We start from the raw sequence: 7,500 nt of genomic DNA, 5'->3' as shown, positions 1-7,500 counted from the left end.
GTTACATTGTCACTTTCGCTGTTGTATTCAGATGTTTGGAAATAGGGTTGTTTACAGTACTATCTGTACAAGCTGCATTTATTTTGGAGGGTGGGCGTTGTACTAACTCTGACTTTGTTAGGTTAATGACATTGCTGATGGTTAATGTTGTAGTATTGTGGGTTGGGAAAAATTTGAAATATATAAATCTTGTTGGATTTATGTAACTGTTAAGGGATAGTAATAATGTAGGATAACACAGAGGTAAAGAATACTTATTTTTTATTAAATAAAGACAAAGGGTGCACCAATGCAAGGAAATGTACAACAAACTACTGGAGCCAGAAAAATAGAAAATAATTGTTTATGAACCCACAAAAACAAGTAAAATTTGCTAGTTTAAGCTAATGTGCTTTTCATCCCAGTAAGCAGTACAAACAGGACTTCTTCAGAACATCAGTCACCACAGTCAAAATCCAATATCTATAAAGGATATAAAGGATAACACAACACCACCGCGCATATCCAGTTCCATAATTCTGATGGAATTCTCCTTCCTAAGGCAGAGTAACTACTCCCTTTCCTCAAGAGAAAGATTGTGCATTCTTGTGACCATCTTCCTCAAAGCAAGTACTTGTAAAGCTCACACTCACAAGCTTTAGTGAACAGTCAGGTAGTTTTGCTCAAGTATCCATAGAAAACTGACCTTTTCAAATGCATACTTGCATTTCAGTATTCTCCACCCATTTGTACAGAAGAGAAGTTTGATAAGGGGTCAATTTGTGGATTACCCAGAATGATCTCTGATAAAGGTGTTTTTGATACAGAGAGGAAAGATTTAGAAAGAAAGTTCCTCAACAGAGGATATCCTCACACATTATTAAGGGCAATTAGTGACAAGATCATGGATGGATGGGCTATGAAATACTTCCCTTATTAGGTTTGAGTTTATTAGGAAATCCAAATACATCCATGGAAGCTTATATGAATGGGACCGCAATACTTCACGCTGGAAGGATGTCTATTGATAGAGATGATTACCATAGACATTTACTATTGGAATATAATTCTGGCTCCAGATGATTAAAAATGTAGTTAATGAAAACTACAACATTCTTTGTGATAATGAAAGAGTGAAAAACGTTGTAGGTGATAAACCATTGTTTATACATAAAAGGGTAAAAAGTTTCAAAAATATGGTTGAAGCACCAAAGCAGGTCCATTGTGTTAACAGGGGAAAAGGTACCACAAAGTGTGGGGCATGTAACCAGTGTAAATATATTAGCAAAGAAAAAATCTTGTTTTAGAGAACTCTTTAAAAAATGTTATTCCCTCTGAAAAAGGTAATTGTAATACTAAAGGCATTATATCCCTTGTAATAGGTTCAGGATGTCCAGCTTTTTATTTTGGAAAAAGAAACAGGTGCTTAAAGTTTTAAGCACTACTGTGACATTTCTAAGGGTAATGTTAATAACACCTTGTTCAGATGTTCCTTGTATTCATTTAAACCGTTTTTATTTATTATACTGGAAAAAGTTTTTCCTAACCCTAGGGGTGGAGCATAGAAAGAAAAAATTGGCTACAGAGAGCTTATTTGGCATTTTAAGTAGGATGCTTCCCATTCCCTAGGTATAAATTACATTGTTTCCCACAAACAAGTTTTAAAGCAAAGGGCAGTAAATTGTAACCGAGTCATAAAAATCCATTAGACTGGTGTATGAATTCTAACTGTTCTTAACCTTATTTATTTATTTAGTTTTGACAGAACAGTATGTCAGATAGAAATTTTAAGATTTTTGTCTTTTTCCCTTGATGCCATTTAAAAAAAAACACTTTTAAATATATAATAATGTTGTTTTACACAGAATGAAGTTTTCTTTATTTTTATTTATATTTCTTAAGTGTCACTTTTACATCAATTTGTTTTGAGAGCAGTGTTTTTTAATTGTAAATTGCCGATCCTGTGACTTGCACTACTTTATATATAGTGGATTTTGACTGTGGTGATCGATACTTTGGGATCTCCCTCCCCAGCCAAACATGCCATCCATTCATTGTCTCATACCTCTACGAAGGGAAGAAATGCTTGTTTTCAGAGTTGAAAATTCTTCTTCCACCTTTCTGTAACTAAAGCCATCGTATGATGTGACCATTTTCACCACATCGCTTTCTTTCATTTATTCATATAACTTATCACACGCTATAACTATGCTATTCAACAAAACCTGTCTTAATTTTTATAATTTTCTGTATTCTTCCACTTCTTTCTTAAGGATGAATTTTCAAAGTGATTCAGTCACTACTACTTTTCTAAATATTGTTATTCACAAAGACTCAGCTAATAAATGCTTTATTGTTACTATATATAGAAAGAAAATAAGTATCAGCAACTCATAGTTAAAATTAAGAAAGTGCATCCTGCTTTTATTAAGTAGAATGTAGTAAAAGAAAAAAGTATTAAGAACTAGCCAGCATACCACTGATGAAGATATTTTTGGTAGTAATGAAACATTTTAAAGAAAATTCCAGCATGAGGTGTTATTCCATACAAGTTTTAAATGAATTTGAAAGTTAGGTATTAAGTAGTAGAACTTCTTCAGATAGACATAGGGATGTTGATTAACCAGCTGTAGTGAGTCATCATCATCAGCTCCCTTTTTCCCCATTTTTTTCTACATGGGGTTGGGGTGTCGTGTTAACTGTCGCCAACTCTCTCAATTCTGTGCCACACTCTTGCCTTCTTCAACACTCATGCCTGATTGTTGCAGATCTTCTTTCACACAATCCATCCACCTCTTTGCTGGACATCCTAGTTTCCTCTTACCTTCTTCCTGTCTGCCCCAAATCTTCCTCACCAGATTATCTTCTGCTTTTCCACACATGCCCAAACCACTGTAATCTGTTCTCTTTGATCTTTTCTGCAATTGGAGATACTTTGGCTTCTGCTCTTATGTCCTCATTTCTTCATCTGTCCCACAGTGTGCATCCTACCACCCTTCTCAGCCACTTCATTTCCATCACCTCTAGCTTCTTCCAACTGTTCTGCCTTTACTGCCCAGGTTTCTGTACCATACAGTAGTACTGGTCGCACCACTGTCTTGTACACCTTATTTTTCAGCTACTTTGGCATTCTTCTGTCATTAACTACACCTGATACTCTATGCCAGTTGGCTGCAGCCCCTCTGATTCTAGCTTTGCCCTCTTCATTCAGACTACCCTTCTCCTCAACCACCCCTCCCAGATACTTGAAGCTGTTTACTTGTTCCACTATCTTCCCTTCTATCTCTATTCTCAGTTTCTTCTGATTTCCCCAATTTGCTGCCATTACCACCATCTTATATGTGCTTAGTTTCATCCCATGTTCCTTCAGGTTTGCATTCCATTCTTGTATCCTTTGCTGAAGTTCTAGCTCAGAGTCTGCCTGTACTGCTATATCGTCTGCATACAGAAGATTTGTTGATCTGTCCCCTCCAACCTGTTTGCTAATGTAGTCCATCACCAGTATGAACAGCAGTGGGCTCAGAGCTGAACTCTGATGTACACCCACTCCCACTGGGAACCCCTCTGTGAGGCTGAACACTGTTCGTACTTGAGTCACTGGGTCCTTGTACATAGCCTGCACTAATTCTACCAATGTTTCCGGGACTTCAAACCACCGCAGTACTGCCCAGATTAGTTCTCTTGGGACCTTGTTGTATGCTTTCTCCAGTTGGACTCTGTCCCCATTTCTAGCTTCTCCTCAAGTATCTGTCTCAATGCAAACATTGGGTCAATTGTGCTACATCCTGATCTGAATCCAAACTGTTCATCTCCCATCTTGCATTCTACTACTCTGCGTATCCATTTATCAATCACTCTATCCAGAACATTCATGTAGTGTAGTAGGAGTTTGATTCCTCTGTACTGCCCACAGTTGTGGATGTCCCCTTTGTTCTTGTACACGGGCACAAGTATGCTTATTCACCAGTCATCTGGGATACGTCTTTCTCTCCACACTGCTATTAGTACCCTCAGGAGCCATTTCTCCCTTATCTCATCCAGCATCTTTATCATATCTGCTGTTAAAGTCTGTAGTGAGTAGTGCCAGTGTATATATATATATATATGTGTATATATATATATATATATATATATATATATATATATAGTATATATATATATATATATATATATATATATATATATATATAGTATATATATATATATATATATATATATATATATATATATATATATATATATATATATATATACACATTTTATTTATTTTATTTATTTGCAGTTGGTTTACCAGGATAGTCCATTGGGCCAAAAGAACCCGTTTTCAATGGAGTCCTGGGGAGAAAAGCTCCAGCACATAAAAACTGAGTTACATACACAAGATAGCTAACTATTTATTAAATTATACAAGTAGTGGGTAAAACATTTAGTTCAAAAGTCAAGAAGTATTCAAAAATAAAATAAATGAATATTAATGTGATGTACGTGAGCTGAGACAATAAGGTGATAACATAGCAGAGTTGTGTTGGAGAAGGAGCACAACATTACATTACAGTGTAAATATTCAGAAGGAAAAAGCTTTGTTAGGTAAAATTGAGCCTCAATGCATACAGGAGGTAGGATGACATATATTTATGAGGGGTGGGAGCAAAAACAATCCCATTGGGACCTAAGATGTGAATGAAGAGATTTTTTGAATAGGTAGTGATTAGAGGTGGTACGGATGGATGGTGGGAGTGAGTGATATATATATATGAGTCTACTTTACATGGTCGACTTTCATATGACTGAGAACATATGATCGACTTTTGAAAAGCCGACCATGTAAAATAAACACAAACAACACAGCATACAATGACCTTAAAACTCCACTCCCCACATCCCACGTAACTTAAATATATCAACTCCGAGATTGCATTACAGTGCAGAGATAGCGGTTCCCCATGGTCGGCTTTTCAAAAGTCGATCATATGGTCTCGGCCATATGAATTTCGACTTTGTGAAAAGTCAATCATGTGAAGGGACCCATATATATATATATATATATATATATATATATATATGTATACACACACGTGTATATATATATATATATATATATATATATATATATATATATATATATACATACATGCGCGTGCACACACACACACACGTGTGTGTGTGTAAATACACACAGATGAATAATATTTTAACAATGTGCATTTTTATCAATGATTGAAAAATACTGTTTTTTCCCCATTGATATTGCAGTACAGTGGGAATAATGGGATATGCTGTTTCACACTGTAATGTGATCTTGGATTTAGTATATATAATTAGCAGATGATGTGGGGTTGCATGAGAGCCTGCCCCCTGCAAAAAAAAAGAAAAAAAAAGTTTTGTATTTTTGTGTATTGTCTATTGATGTTGGTGTAGTTTGATGTTTGTGTTGGTCATTTCTACATCAACATTTAGTGATTTCAAGGAGGTTAGGTTCCTACATGTATATGTCATGTGCTTATCTAGGATTTAAACAGTTCTGCTCTTAGAAGCACTGTAACATGCATTTGACATATTGTGTTAGCAGAAATAGAAATTAAATACTTAGTACTATTCCCATTTCTGTAACAAAAAGAATTTTAATATTAAAGATATTTCAGCGAGACAGACTACATACTGAGACTGTTTGCAAGGTAAAGGACACTTTTTCATGCATCTCATATGGAGCAGATTTGTTACTATGCCTTTGTTTATTTCAGGGTACAGAAATGACATATCAAGCCCATCATTAATTTAATTGTAAATCCAAAAATTTTGTTTATGCAGCTGGTTGGACAAGCTGTGATGCTTTCTACATTAAGCATCCAACTGGGAGTTTAAATACCAGGGCTTTTGAACACATCTGTGCTATTTCAAAAAGTAGTAAGAAGTCTGTCTTTTTCCTGGATTAAATGAACAAATTAATTTTAGGACCTCTAAAGAATTAATTAGCAAGAATGCAATAATTTAGATTTCAAAAGTACAAATTTTATAATGAATGGTTATGCTTATTAATTATATTCATCACATGTGACTTGTCTTTTATATATTTAAAGCATGCTTTTATATTTGTAACCTACACAAAGAAGTTTGTACTTGTTTTGAACTCAAATGTACTTATCCTGGTTTATCACTTAATTTGCTTTGTGGTTTAAGCAGATCACTCTTATCTATCTAGTACACACATTTGTATTTATTATTTGGAGCAGATTTAAGCAGTGCTGTGTCCCCAGTAAGAATGTGCCCTATAATTATTTTTCACTAGAAATCAAGAGCAGTAGGATTCTATAGATGCCCATGTAACTGAATGAAACGTAGCACAAAACACTGAATTTGGAGAACTGCATGATCCACTTCTGAGAGAACTGTCTTTGGCATAAATAATAATAATATGCTGAGAAGCAGACAGTGGCATTCTAAATTAGCACTGGAAAGAGTTGTCAGTGTGTGGTGAGCAGCAGAATTAGGAAGCAGTCAAATAAATGAGCTTGCAGGAAATCAGAATATGTGCCACATTCACACAGAGCAAACAAATATGATAAAATGTTGTACAACCAGGAAGAATCTTCTAGGCCACAATTAAAGTGAGATATGCGAGAAGCCACAGGACAGGAAAACACCATTTAGAAGTACATTGCTGCAGTTGTATGGTTAAGAGTAAGAGACATTCCTCTGAACAAACACCATATTGTTTGAAGTGTGGTTACCTGCATGAGGGCAACATTTCTAACTGTAAAAAAAGAATGCTGAAACTGTACCCTTTCAAATCATTTTTCTAAAATGTGCATGAATTAAAGTGGGAAACATAGAGTGAAAGGTGTAATGCAAATTAATGTGTTGACAGATTACTGACTTGTTTAAGTCTAATTTAGAGGAAGACCAATTTGTGAATGCAGCTGATAATGTGTGTAGTGAATGTTATTTCTGTAGAAGGGATTGAAATACATCAGCACTCTAACCAAAAGAGTCTCTAAACTGAGAGGCTGCATATTAATGGCAAATGTAATAATCTTAAGATTGACAAAAGCAATAGATTCAGAGGACACAGATTTAGTTAAGATTATAAAAATCTTGACAACTGTAAAATGGAATAGAATACAATCATTCCAAAAACAGAATAGGATGCAATCATTGCAGAGTACTAGATATAGAGCAAGTACAACATTAATGGGGTAGGTGGATGTGTATTTGTATTAGGTAGTGAATTAAATACAGTATACTAGAGAATTTCACCAGTACAAAGACTGGTACCAGAAAAAGAAGTGAAGAGGGATATGACAGGAAACACATAAAAGTGTGATGGCAATTAGAGTGGAAGAACAAAAGGGGAAGGGTGAGTAATTGCTGGTGGACTGATATGACTCACTATCTGACTTTTGGTTTGCGCAATTATGTTATATTTATATAGTTTAATTCTGCTTTTATTGCAGTCTTTTAATGTAAATATTCTTCTTGAAGGTCTAAAAGTTCTAGGCTAGTGCAGGAAGCAAACCTTGTGTT

At 35.1% G+C, this 7,500-nt stretch overlaps 1 protein-coding gene across 1 annotated transcript in view; it reads left to right on the top strand.

The window, feature by feature from the left end:
- Positions 1-7,500, top strand: part of DPYD (dihydropyrimidine dehydrogenase) — a 4,342,678-nt gene that overhangs the window by 4,234,531 nt on the left and 100,647 nt on the right. The window lies entirely within an intron of this gene.

The sequence above is a fragment of the Protopterus annectens genome, chromosome 10.part0, assembly GCF_019279795.1.
Source record: "Protopterus annectens isolate FY-2018-M chromosome 10.part0, PAN1.0, whole genome shotgun sequence".
Classification (NCBI taxonomy): Eukaryota; Metazoa; Chordata; order Ceratodontiformes; family Protopteridae; genus Protopterus; species Protopterus annectens.
The sequence above is the reverse complement of the archived record's forward strand: the minus strand, read 5'-3'. Positions and strand labels throughout refer to the sequence as shown.